General features: G+C 42.4%; 1 protein-coding gene across 1 annotated transcript in view; it reads right to left on the bottom strand.

Annotated features, from left to right (window-relative positions):
• ZMAT4 (zinc finger matrin-type 4) overlaps window positions 1-14,900 on the bottom strand; it is a 390,826-nt gene that overhangs the window by 141,196 nt on the left and 234,730 nt on the right. The window lies entirely within an intron of this gene.

Below are 14,900 nucleotides of genomic sequence, written 5' to 3'. Positions count from 1 at the left end.
CTGCAGAGCCAAGAATGGTTCTAATTACTTAAGTGAAGTACCTCTGTTTCTTCTCATATGATATGTCCAGAAGTGAATTCTGCTATCCAACCACAAAACAGAAAAATCCACATATTATTTTTTTAGAACGTGAAGAAAATTAAAGAGCACTATAATATTTCCAATGTTTTAAAATATGTACCATTTCACATTTCCTGAGAATAAACAAAGACGTGGATGACTTAACAGAACTATCATTTCAGTTGTACATCAACATTCTAAGTATAATCATCCTATTAAGAGGAATTGCTTCCTCACCCACACAGCATTCATAGATCATCCGTCTTCATTAAGATAGCATTCATAGATCATTGATTTTCACTAATATAGAATAATTCCCTCTAGTTGCAGTCACTGATTAAGTTCTAAATATCTTAAGTATGCCTGTTTTCTGCAGAATCCTAATCTTTGAAAATAAGCCATTAAATAGAACTTTAGAGGGAATAAAAGTCCTTTTATAACTTTCTTGTGTAGTTTGACCAAAGAACCAAAGAACAATGATACTACAGAGTTTTCAAGGCATTAAAAACTGGAGAGAGAAAAGCCGGTTCCACAAGAGCAAGGATTTTAATCTGTTCTGTTCATTGATATATTCCAGGTGCCCAGAACCAGGCTCGTGCATAGTATGGGTTAAATAAACTTGTGTTGAATGAGAGGAGCAATTTATTCTCCATAAAGTAATTTGTGTAAGAGAAGGAATCATAACTTTCCTTTAGGAGAGTCTACGGGATGAAGTAATGATAACACTAGAGTCAGTCGCAGCTCTCTCCCTGACTATGGCTGGTGCTCTGTGGGTATGATGCCTTGTCTTCCAACGCTACCCAGTGAAAGAATTTCACTTCATCTGAATTCACTGTCAAAATCTTGAGTTAACAGTCACAGATCCCAACTGTGGTGGCCTGGGATGGTATATTATAGTAAACTCATAGGAAATCTGTAGGATACTTTAAAATTCTGAGGAAAACATAGTAACATCTGTTGGGCATGACTGAATCCACTAGGTAGCTCACAGTTTCAACAGTAGATACTATACACCTCTCAATTATTTCATATTCTGTGAGGTCTTTGGACTCTGCTGAAATCTCCAGTCAAGCCAACCAATCCACAAGGAACAGGAAATATAGTGGCATTACTCAATCTGTGTCGAAGGTTTGAGAAGTTATGCAGTACCCAACAGGCCAACATGTTCCTTATTAGTTAAGGATAAAATAAAAGCATTAGGTTCTCTTTTGACTTATATGCATTAGTTTTTTAATGGCTGATGACTTAAGACATAAAACTTATTTGGATGTAACTATTTAATAGACTTATCTTTAATAGACTTATCTGTTAGGTGTTTCTTTCCACCTAAGCACACAGTGGGAAAAAAAATGCAGGGACCCTAAGCCTCTGTTAAATTTCAGAGATACTAAGAGTTATGGCATCATCATTCTATATTCTTTGCCTATTTCTTGGGCAAAAAATCAACAATCTATCCATTACGTACCACTAGAAATGTTGATAGCCTTGCCTATAAACCTCGGACCCCCTGTTTAGCATGGCTCAGAGGCAGAGTCCCAGATGGGTAGAGCAATTTCCCTGACAGGAGCTTTGACTCAACGCCCACCTTCTGCAGGTGCCATGCTTAGAACGCAGAGCTGAGACAACACCTGGACCACAGCCAGGTTCACCAGAGGAGCAGGAGACAGGTGAACTCATACCTGGGAATTGATACTAGCTTTCATTCTTTTTAATTCTACCAGCATTCTTTCTTTGCTTAAGCCACATCCCATGCTCAAGGATAGGAAATGATTTACTTACCCAGCAGCATCAGTATTTGGCCAGGAAGCCAGCACCCTGGCTCACTTTTTATTTTACCCATGAATATTTATAGAGGATCCAAAGATGAGAAAAGTGCTCAGTGCCACAAGTGCAGCAGACATAAAGTGCCTGTCTGAGAGGCTGGAAGGAAAGCAAAGCTCTGAACCAACTCAGGAAGTTAGTGCTGGGCTCTCTGAGCAGACAGGTGCATTCACACCTGCTCTTTTCCGTCTATGGCCACCTTCCCTCCCCAGAAAGCAGTCTCCTGGTTTAACCTCAGTGCTGAGTTACCTTAAGCCTAGATCTCTAAAATTCAATGCTGGCCTTCATAACCCACGATTTGCAGAGTATGAACATTGACTCTATGTTGAATTTACAACAATGAATACTTGTTCTGGATATATCTTGCATTGTCTATTTGGATTTAATCTAGTAATAAAGTACTTTATCTTGACTGCCATTTGGAAACTGCTAAACCTGAAGGTTGCTATTCTGACACAGCTCGATAAAACCTCAAGGCAACTCTGGAAGTTCCCGAGGTCAGATTGGGAGGCAGATGGAGCTACCTGCCCCATGATGTTGGGCTTCCCCCAGAAATTGTAAAGAGAAAAGCCAGAAAGTTCCTTAATCCCTAAGAGTTTGAAGACCATGTCCTTACACCAAATTGAGCAATGAGGCTGGTGACCAGAGGATAACTGCAAATGAGAAAGCAGTCTTTAAGCAAGATTAAGACATTGCAGATGAACACTGGGAATCATTAGGTTAATACAGTCCCTGGGGGAACAAAACGTACCCAAAGCCTGAACTATTCAGATGCATCACCCACAAGCATTAACTTAACTATGACCTGGCCACAAACCATACACTTCATTGCCACATAGACACAGCCAGAGAATATAAGTTCATGAGAGAGAATATAAGTGATTTATTTTTAATAATTTAAGACAAGCATGCTATTAACAGCTGGTGATGAGGGAGCTGTTAAAACCTGCTACTACAGTTGCCCTACTGCCTGAGACAGCTGCATCTGAGGCAGTTCACTGAGGATGCCACTCCAGGCCCCACCTTGACATTGGACAAGACTCTATATTTCACAAGAGTTTCCCGTGTCTCATAAGCAAATTAATTTTGAAAGTACAGGACTCAGTGGCTGAAGGTTAAAAACACCCAGAGAGGTTTAAACTCAATTAACTCAGCATGGGCTGGGGATGGCCCCACAATGGTAGGTTCTAAAGCCTGCAGGAGCTCCTGTGTGCAGCCAGGGCTGGGAGCCCACAGACTGGAGAGCCAGCATCTGGCACGGGCCTCTTTTCACCCCAACTTGCCAAGCACTGTGCTGTCCAGTCATCCATCACCTGTCCAGGCACTGTGTGCTGCACCAGGCGTACCGCACCCACTAGATCCCCAGGGAGCTTGAAATCTGGAATGGACATACCTTGAACTAAGAACACAGATTTATTTATCAAAATATATCAATGCTGCTGCAAAAGTATATGTGCTTTCTGAAATTAAAAAAAATCATAGGAAGCAACAGGTGTTGAAAATACAGTATAGTTTTGAAGTACAGTCAAACTACTGGGTTGTCGGAAAAGTCATGATGTATCCTTCTATTTTTCTATGCAAAAAAGCATCATGACTTTTCCAATGAATGAATAGATTTAAATCACAACTTTGGATGGGGTTGTTTTAATTATATTGAGAAATGTTAAATGAAAATAATGAAATGCCATGGTTTTGGACTAAATTCCTACTCTAGGTCCCAATGACTAGACCAAAATAGAGTCACTCTTGCAAACATGCCATATCGTCCAACCAAAACTTTAAGGAAGCTGATAGATTCCAAGTAGACCTAACAACAGGATATGCCTGTCTACCTGATTCAATGCTATAAGGAAACAAAAGCGTACCTTGTGACATCCTTGAAATAACTCAAGATGCTCCCTAGACTCAGACTTCGTTTTATGAGCATCCTTATTCCCTGAATGCATTCCATTGGTCATGTACATCACTTAGAACCCTCCAAATGTTTCAGTTACAACAATGTTCAGACTCACTCTCTCCATGCTTTACTTAAAATTGAGTAAGGTGACCATAAGGTCCTCTGTCCCCTTAGCATAGAATTCAGCTGTTTGGACATCTTTCTCTCTGGCTTACTTTGAGTAAAGTAATAACCTACCCTTTGTGTTAAGAAAGACCATCAAGGGACCAGTGATTGGCATACCGGCACTGGACTTCCATGTAGTCAACCACAGTTTGAGTCCTGGACCAGGTGGCTTAAACTCACGCCGGGCACGTGCGCGTGCGTGCCCAAGATTTCGAGAGGAGAATGGAGGAGAAGGGATTGTGGCGTGGCCATCCCCCCTGGGGGGTGATTTCTCACTTTCTGTCTCTCTGTCCCTCTCTGTCTTTCTGACAAGCGCACGCGCCCTATAGCAAAAACCTCTCCCAAAAAGAAAGAAAGAAAGAAAGAAAAAGACCATCAAAATGTTTAGCTTCACACCAGAGTTAGTTCTTGCCTCCTATGCTCATCTGTGCTCTTGGTATGTCAGCTTTGCTAACCTAAAGTTAAAAGGGAAGGTCTTAAGATTTCATCTGCTCTGTTACTGAAAAGCAAAACAAAGATGCTAGTGAAGAACAGTTTGTACTCATCTGGATGCAATTGCATCAGGATGCCCTAGAGAGGCCTTCGGCCCATCTCCTGCTTTTTGGCTAAGTGATCACAGACAGTGGCAGTAGAGCAGCCACCACTCCTTCACATTTCCAAGGGCTCCTGCTGTCCAGAGACCTCTGCATCTTTCCCTTTTAAGGACCTTACTCGCACTGGGAATCTCCTGATCCTGTCTTCAGCCATTACACTAACGATAAGAGCTGTTGCCTCTCCAAGGGATTGCAAAGTCTTAGCTTGGCCTCTTTAATCTCTTCTTTATAATTCCTGGTACCATGAGGTGGCCAAACTACACTTGAAAACCTTGGGAGAGCTGACAAAGCCATAGACTACTGTGGGTGCAACAGACAATTGAAGAAAATAACTTAGCAGGAAATCCTACACAAGAGAAGTAGCTTCTCTGAAGGCTGATATTTGAGTTAAAAAAGCATGAAATTTCACCTTTCTGTTTTCTGTTAAGTAAACTTGCTAAATGTCTGTGTCATCTGACAATTTACATGGCAGAGTGACCTATTGAGAAATTCACTGTCTTATTTTCTTACAGACTTGCTTATTAAAAACAGGAGGGGTTCTCCATTGCATTCCAAAACATTAGCTATGCCCTAGAGTCTGGCCTTTCCTATTACCAAGAAAGAGTATAAATGCATTTATGCTGCCTTATCTGAGAAGCAAAGGGATCTGAATGTCACAGAGGGGTAGGACTAATGCCAGGAAAGTAATAGGCTTCGTAGAGACTTGGAAAAGAGAGCTGCAAGTCAGGAAAGGATCTGGGCAGCTTAAAGTGTGCTCAAGATGGTGAGACCGTCCCAGAACTATGCACAGAAGCCCTGGTCTTCTCTTCCATGCCTAGCTCGGTGCAGAAGGGGTGATAACATCGGTCAATATCAGCAATCTGCAAAGAGCACATTAGCCTGCATAGAAAGGCAGGTGGGTAAGGCCTGCTGTCGAGGAAGCCCAGGGCTTGACCATAGCCTGTGGAGGCTCAGGACACAACACTGTCCTGGGAGACTATAACACAGCCAGAGCCCACAAGCTGAGAGCCTTCCTGAGGGGGCCCATGCAGACCCAGGCCCCCGTGTGACTTAAGGAAGAAGAAGATAACCCAGCAATTGACTGGCGCTGATGTTTCTACCAATCTTCAGGGTCAGAGGACAAAGTATTTAAATAGAATGTTTAAATATAAAGAAATGATATTTATTGAACTTGAGTGCCATCTTTCACACCTACTGCATCTGATTATTTATTAAAGGAGCCGAACTGAGTGTTAAGCAAGAATTCTGAGGCTGGTTTTAAAATATAGAGGTATTTCAAAAGATGGAAATAGAGTTTGGGACATGTACTACCAATTATTTCAGGTGGAATGCTTATTTTACAAGCTCCTTCTCAATTTCATAGACTAAGCACGTTGAGGGTTCTTATCTGTAATAGATGATTTAAGAGTCGCTGCCAGAAAAATCTTTAGCGTATAGTTCTTTTTGAATAGTGATGCATTCTGTGTCTCAATTCCATGTCCTGGGCATGTCTCCTGTTGACAGTTTCAACGAAAGCACAGAAAATTGATTATTTTATTGTTTTACTGTACTCCTTCATAAAAGTGTGTTAAAGAACACTTTCTGGAATAAAGGTATAACTACACCATAAAATCTGCTGAAATCATCAACTGCCTTATATACCATTTGATGACCCAAAAGAGAAAAGTGAGTTTATGGTATTTAAAAGGATTTGTGCAAATCGCCTAGACAGTAGCATTTTTTAGGTTTTTATTTCTATCTGATTATTGAGCTCCTGCTTCATTAGTTATCACATATAAAACAAAATGCAGCCTCAATCTAATCAGCGTTCCAAACCTCCTATGACCTAGTGTACAAAAACAACGGCCAACAGAACCCAGCTCATTTCACACTGCTAATTTATGGAAACTCTATTCACCATAAGGAAGCCAATGGACTGACTGGCAGGGTTTCCCTAACAGAGTGTCACCATGGAAAAATTATGCAAGAAGGGAAAAGCGTCTTTGCCACTAACCCCTTGTATCACCTCGGGCAAATGATTTCACTCCTCTGGGCTTGCTTCCTACAGGGAAAATGAGATGGTAGACATCATGATCACTGAGCCCCTTCCAGCTCAGCAATTCTGTGAATCTATTACTTGTATTTATAAGCACAGAAAAACCAAAGATACTGTTAGAACAAAAGCATTGATCTAGAGCCTGCCTCAAACATGCCGGCTTTCCTAATTTAAAAGAAAATGCTGCAATGAAGTTCTGCCTGTTTGACAAACTATTGTTTGCATCTATTAAAATAAGTATCCAGACAGATTATGCCAGGGAAACCAAATAACCTGATTCAGATGACAGAACCGCTGTGGTGTATAAAATTTGATATGCAAATGTGAGGTACTGATTGAACCTGGAGAGCATATATTATTCAAAATGTGAATTTATGTAACTTTCAAACAGACCTAGAATACCCTGATCTTTATTCATTTGACAGAGAACTCAAATAAGCAATTCTGTGTCTGGCGTGGAAATTTATGGAAAAGTTCTGAAGCTCTCTCTCATTTTCAACAAGAAATAAGGAAGGAAAGAAGAGAATCAAGATTTCAGAAGAGGAATATACGATATACAGACTTAGAGAAAACACAAGCAGAGTAGATGAGATCATTGCTTATACGTTCTTTTCCCCACATCGTTCACTGTTCCTACAAATGAGAAAAACCAGACTTAAAGTTTACAACTATCTGTCTTTGTTGCTCTCTCATCTTAGAGAGAGATTTGGAGGAAGTGCCGCTTTGCTCAGTAGGTGAGCAAAAACCAGTCAATCATTTTATGAAACATGATTTAACAATGGAGATCAAAGAAAGAAAGGACCTTGACTCTGCAATCAGAGGGCCTGGTTTTGACTTCTCGTTATTATTATCATTTTTTCAAATTTGGGTTTTTGCCATAGACACATGCACTCACTGCAGAAAGACACAGAGAGAAAGTGAGAAACCAGCTCCCGGGGAGATGGCCATGCTGCAACAGTTCTCCATTCTCTTCTCCGAATTTTGGGCACGCACACACATGCCCAGCCTGATTTTCAAGCCACTGCGTCTAGGGCTTGAACTACAGTCAGCCATGCAGGAGTCCAACACCTTCGCTACCACACCACCTGCACGCCCCCAGTTATGCACCATCAGGCACGTTACTTATCCTGCAGGGTCTCGGTTTCATTATCAGTAAAAGATACAATAATTATTTATACTTTATGCTTTAAAAAGCAGTTTATTTCTTCCATCAGAGAAAGAGGGGCACTCCCACCAGGGTCTTTACAACACAATCCACCACCAGCTTCAGCCAGCCTCAGCTCCTAGGCATGTGTGCACACACCCAGAGTACACAGGGAGCCCTTGGGAGTGTAGTGTGTGTGAGCTTAGCGTGTCTCGTGTGACCTCAGCACCACAGAACCTTGCGAGAGCCCTGAGCCACCACGGCTGCCATTACTTCATGATTTTATAAAGATGAAATGGAGCAGTAAGTGTGATGCTTCTGATAGATTAGCTTTATAATGATCAGTTATAATATTGATCTTGTCATCAAACCAGATGCAGTCTACACAGCTACATAGTTTTTTCACATCCAGCACTTTTCAAGTATTATATACTTTTATTTCATTGCTAAGAGATTAATGGAGTTTTGGGAACTTATTTTTATAAATGTAATGAATATAAAGTAACCTTTGCTAGGTACTCAGCCGATTCTCATCCCTAGCAGCTGGGTTCTATGAAGTCACAAGGAACACTACTGAATACTATGCAGGAATACGACTGAGACACTGTTGAGAGAGGAAGTACATCCAGGGTTAGGTTTCTATGATATGGGCGCAACGCTTGGACCAATCCATCCATGCACTGGGTTGTCAGGAAAGTCATGACGTATTTTTCTATGCAACAATGCATCACAGCTTTCCCGACTACCTAATGTAATCTTTTTTATGTGTTTCTGTCTAAAGAATCCTTATCTAACATCTATGATTCATTCACCAACATGGAGCTCACAGCCAATGCCAGTAGAGCTCATGCCTGCACAAGGCTCAACTATCACACATAATTTCTCCCCGGCACAACACTGCCTTCTTGCCCTTAGGAACACTGGACAGCACTCTCACACTACCGGGGGCGGGGGGCAGTAACAGGCCGAGTGATCAACAAACGCACAGAACCACAAAAAAAACGTAGCACTACAAGGATTCAAAGAGGACACTTGTTCAGAGCATGAGGGCCGAAGTGAGAAGGCAGAGTCGCCTGTCCATCCTGGCTTGGGAATGCACGTGGAGTGATTTGCATTTTTGACCATTCCTCACCTACCCGGGGATGATCACAAAACCCCATGGGAATTGATTCTGGAGTTACAAATAAAGTTTACTGAGTAAGTGAACCTGGAGTGGAATCCTGAAACAAAGACTATGTGTGCCCGTTGATCTGGATTTATAAACGATATCACATTCATGCCACGCTTGGTGTAGCGTGCACCACGGTGTGTGGTAACCATAACTCTGCACATTCTTGCTGCATTATCATAATTAGATATTGTATTTCCATAATTTGCCCAATAAGAAATTTGAGAGCTGAAGAGTCCAAACAGCTTATAAAAGTTGTTACAGCCAGAATTTAATCCTGGGTCTGATTTCAGACACTCTGCTGGTACTCTGCCTTCTTCACCTATTTTATAAGGAGTTTTGTCAAACCAAGCAAATGTACAAGCATGGTATTTCCTGCCAAGTTGGAAGACCATCTTATTTAACCGAAGATTAAATATTAGGTTGTCAGAAAAGTCATGATGTCTTTTTCTATGTTTTTCTATGCAAAAACGTATCACAACTTTTCCGACAACCCAATAATCAAGGTAATGGAATTTGAAAATAAAGCTACTGATATTTAAATGCCAACCATTATTCTAACGTATGCTTCTAGTTTCTGCGTATCCAGGAAATATCTACTAAATGCCCACTGTGTGCCAAGAAACACAGTCAGGAATAGTGGAGGTAACACCATGGAGCACACCCCCCAAACTGTTCTCTACCCATCTTCCTGCACTGTGAGGACACACATACCAACACAGCAACTTCACACTCTGAAGGGTCAAAAACGAAAGGAAGGTTACTGCTAAATTTGATGTCATTACCTGGCAAGCTAATGATATCTGGGAATCATATAAAAGGTTGTGCTCAATGTCCATTTTTGCTACGAATGATAGATGTATTCATAAAAGCTTACCATGAAACAGTAACTTTAAGGGGCAATGTATCACTCAGGATAAATGAAGCTCTCTTGTAATAACATACAACCCCAGCGTATCACAGTAAAGGCTTATTCCATGTTCTTACAAGGTCTGATGCAGGGGGAATGGCGCTCCTCCATCTCATAGCCTGGTCTTAAACAATACACATTACATTTCCTAACAATCAATTGAAAATCTGGGGAATGGAGGAGGCAAATGGATTTCAGGAAAGCAATGTCTTCTGCCACAAACACAAATACATTTTCTTAATCCTAGAATGACCATCCATACAGATTATGCATAATTTTAATTGGCAGAGAGTGCATGCACTTGCCAGAGAGAGAAGTGCACAAGTCACCCCAATTGGGGAGGAGAGGTCATACCACAATTCTTTTTCCTCCATGTCTTCATCCTTCCAGTCTCCAGCCACTGTGCTATGGGGCTGGCTAGATTATGCATAATCTTATATTTTAATTGTGACTAATAGTAGAAAATAGAGAATATCTAGAATTTAAATATTATTATGCTTCAGATTTCCTCTCATTTATGTTCTCTTGCAAAAGAAAAAAATTATGGAGAACAATTAAATGATGTTTTCTTCCAGAGTCTCAGTAGGAATTTGGTTTCATTCCTGTTTCATTGTCATTCTTGTGTGAGGTTACCATAAGAGAAATAGGGAGAAATCTCTGGGCACAAAGCATACCCCCTCGGTTGCCACGAGTTTGAAGCTAGTTTGTGGACTGGGTTGAAGGATGTCTGAGAACCTCAAAATGTGGCTTAATTTGGAAATAAGTTCTGCCTTCTCCCAGTCTTCCAATCCATGTAACAATCAATTTCTGTCTTAAGCATTCAGTTTATGAGTTCGTTTGTAATTATTGGTCATCTATTGTGGCTGCTCTAAGAAACTGAGGGAGATTAGATTTTAGAGTTGAAATAAGAACTAAAAATCAGAAGCTACAAGCATATGGAGGTTCTGGAAAAATCTGCTTAGGATTTTTTCTCTGTAGTTTTCACAGATGTCTGAATTTTAGGCCTAACAGAGCTCTTCGCTCTCACTCAGGTCTTACATATTCTCAGGAGAACGTCCTTGATCCTCACATGGAGAAGCCATTGGGTCCCCTGAGTCTCTATTCTTGGAGTACCTCTCCAGGGCATGGCTCCCCCTTTCTTTTTTTCCTCCACACTTCCTATTCACCAGTCCCACCCCAGAGGCCTCCCCAGCTCTTCAGGGTGGCCAGCCTGAGAAACTGATGCCACTGGGTACACAGACTCCACCTCCACCATCTATCTCTCCTTGCAGCATTTCCCTCAAGGTATCCGTCATCTAGATGAGGAGTCAGGAAAATTTATACAGAGGACCATGTGGCAAATATTTTAGACTTTGGGGACTGTAGAACCCTCCTATAACTGCTCAGCTCTGCCACTGTCACACAGAAGAAATCACGCACAATACGTAAATGAATGAGTATGCCCGAGTTTCAATAGAACTTTTTACACAATTGAAATTTCAAGGGAACCAGCAGTTAGCGTAATGGCTATGTCGCTGGACTCCCACGTAGTCGACCGTGGTTCGCGTCCCGGACCCGGTGGCTTAAAACTCACGCCGGGCGCGTGTGCGTACGTGCCCAAGATCCCGAGAGGAGAATGGAGGAGAAGGGATTGCGGCGTGACCCCCCCCCCTGGGGGGTGATTTCTCGCTTTCTGTCTCTATGTCTCTGTCTGTCTGGCGAGCGCACGCGCCCTATAGCGAAAAAAAACCTCTCAAAAAAAAAAAAAAAAGAAAAAGAAATTTCAATTGTATTCATTTCCCCATGTTTCAAAATATTTTTCTGATGATGATGATGATTATTACTTACCATTTAAAAACACAAAGACAATTTTTTGGCTTGCAGACCATAAAAAAAAAAAAAAAAACCAGGCAGATGTGGTCCTCAGGCCATAGCTTGCTAACTCCTAGTTACATCAGTGAGCCAATTTTGTCCTCCAAGAAACATGTGGCAATGTCTAGAGGCATTTTTTATTGTCATAATGAAAGAGGTGTTACCCAAAGGGTAGAGGCCAGGAACACCGCTAAATCCCACAATGCACAAGCCAGCTTCCACTCCACCTCTACAAAGACTTATCAGTTAGACATGTCAATGCTACTGAGATTGTAAACTCTGATCTAGATACAGCATTCCTGTGGAAAACTGAGAGCCCTCCCCACCAAATTCGCATAAGCTACATAGTTATTAAGGCCTTACGTAAATTACCCTCATTATAAAGTCTCATCAGAACTCCTAACACCCTGTTGTACACAGGTACTTTAAAAAGACTGTGGGAATCAAGGGCCAGTCAGGGCTGTAGTGGTAAAGGTAGCTAGATCTTCCATAGTCAACCACATAGTTCGAGTCCCAGACCACACAGCTTGAAAAACACACCAGGTGGGTGTTTATGCATTCCCAAAATCCTGAGATGAGAATGGAGGAGAAGGGGTTGCAACTGTGGCATTGCCATCCCCCCCAGGGAGTGATTTCTTTCTTTCTTTCTTTCTTTCTTTCTTTCTTTCTTTCTTTCTTTCTCTCTCTCTCTCTCTCTCTCTCTCTCTCTCTCTCTCTCTCTCCCTCCCCCTCACTGCAAACAATTTTGCCTCTACCTCAACACTCCACCTTTGATCATCTCTAAGTATCAATAATGAACACTTCCTTATCTTGACCTCAGACCTAACACCCTCATTTTCTACCCATTTGTTGGTTATATCTATTGTACCAAAGCACATGCACACAAGTGTGCATGCATACACACCCAACTGCTCATGTACTCCCACATACCTCAATTTTGTCTTTCCTCCTAAGATAGTCTTCCAAAGATCTGACCTCAAGTAATTGCTTTTCCATGCTAAACAATCCCCACTTCCTTTACTCTTCTTCCCTCAGTGAGTTGGTGTGCTTCAATCCACCGAGTGTCCTCTGAATCCTTCCCACAAGGGCTTCTCCAGTTTCTACTACAGATGACACAACTGCCTCAGCTTCACTCTTGCGCCCGACCTGGGCAAGATCTCCAGTCTGAGTTCTGCTGACCTGCAAGCACTTAGTGGGACTAGGGTACCTCCTCCTGCTGTCATCTTCACAGCTGGATCTAGGAAGCATAGACCATTACAAAGATTCTGAAACACACAAACCAAGAACTGGAACTGTTTTTTTGTTTGTTTGTTTGTTTTGGTAGTGAGTCACAGATCCCAACAGATAACCTCTTCAGATAGAGAGACTAGGAGAACCCATGACTTGTGCTTCGGTCACTGCTGTGCAGAAACCACTACCCTTCAGGGGCCAGGTAGTCATGGAAGAGTGCTGAGCAGCACATCTGAGCAGTAGATAGCTCCTCTTTGGAATCTTAATCCACTTGGTTGTTTTTTAATGTTCTTTTTCTCCCTTTTGTTTTCATTACAGATGCAATTTCAAGCCAACATGGTTGATCAGGCAGAGCAGTTCCTAGATGAACCCAGGGCAGCCACGGCCTAGAGGGGAAGTTTTTTAGAAACTGCTACTGGGCTTGGCTACAGATAGCAAGGAGAGAAGGCAACACTGACTGCTCTGAAGAAGCTGACGGGGTTGCTCTGGGGGCTCAGGAAGCCATGGCTGGGGTATTCTTTTCTGGAGCCTCTTGCTCCCTTTCCTGCTCTTGTGCTTTCTGAACTGGTGCACGTGCATGAGACTGAGCCCAATCTATGGCCTCGTCTGAGAACCAGGTTCCTGATACTGTTTCTAGCCCAACAGCCTTGTCTCAATGACAGTATTCTGCTAAGCCCTTCACACAATCCCTGGAACCCAGGATTGCAGCCAGGGCACCGTTACCACCTGCCAGCCACCCCTGATGCCAGCACCCTGCTTGTTCTTCCGCATGCTCTGGGCCCCACAGGCACTCCATTGCCAGGTTCCATCCTCCCGGGCCTGTAGATCCTTCACACAGGCCACTATTCCCACTGCCTCACTCCACCTACACTTGTATCTGATGGCTTATCCTGCTCTGTCAGGGCACATGGCTTTCTCTGTTCCTTCTGAACATCTGGTGAATACCAACCCAAGTCCCCAGAGCAATTTAGCACCCCAGACCCTCTAACTCTGGTGCTGCCATTTCCGAAGATCCTTTCTGCACAAAGCAGCCCCCAATGGGAAGGGATGAGAGCACATGCCGCAGAGGTGATGCGGGCTAGATGAGAGAGGGGGTGCTGGCACCAGACAGCCCAGCCGCTGTCAGTGCTATGGACCCTGCTGCACCCCAATCTCTTCTTGCCTAACCAGCAACCTGACTTCTGCAGTAGTGATGCCCGGACCCGCCTCTGGGACAGCCAGGACAGAGCCTTTCAGTGAAGGCTGTACTTTAAGTGCTTCTGATTTTTTCCTTTGGGATAAGTTGATGACAACTAACACATTGCCCCAGGGTTCTATTTACCAACTCTGAGAGGATCTGAATTCAGAAAGACAATCTGGTACTTGGTTGTCTTGAGGATGTATTTAAATTCACGAAGAGCTGTCAAGGCCAGGTGGTGGTTTTTTTCACAGAAATAATAACTCTCATTTGCTAATTGACATGATAAACAAAGATACAGCCTCTCTTCTTCCCCCACTACCTCCAAAATTAAATTTAACAGCAATATTCTACTTCAGCAGAGAGAACAAATGGGCTGGTTACTCATTCATGGAAAACAGCAAAAATTTTCCACTGACTGTTTCTTTGAGGCATCTATTTTAAGAGATTTGATGGGGAGTCGGTTACAAGGTGAACATCCAACCTTTTAGAGAACAAGAATCAGGAGTTTCGACCCAGTGGCTGCTGATACACCCCCAAACTAGCAGAGCTTGTCTCCAGATCGCACATGCTTTACAACCCCATCCTCTGCCTGAATGTCACAGCCACCTTCACCAAAGCAATATTCTTTAGTTAAACTTAAAGTAGAAAAATATCATGAAAAGGGGCCTTGCTATTCTCTAGGTAAAAGGAGACATTTCTGTTAAGAAAAACACTGGTTCAAATAAAAGCCAAGCATTGTTTTAGGCTTGCTCCAATTTCCAAAATACTATTTAAAAAATAATTACACCCACGATTTATGCACAATGCATCAGACAGGAAGATAAAATGTGCTGCTAAATTTTAATT

The sequence above is a fragment of the Tupaia chinensis genome, unplaced genomic scaffold (assembly GCF_000334495.1).
Source record: "Tupaia chinensis unplaced genomic scaffold, TupChi_1.0 Scaffold000061_1, whole genome shotgun sequence".
Taxonomy (NCBI): domain Eukaryota; kingdom Metazoa; phylum Chordata; class Mammalia; order Scandentia; family Tupaiidae; genus Tupaia; species Tupaia belangeri.
This window is presented reverse-complemented; position numbering and strand designations above follow the sequence as displayed.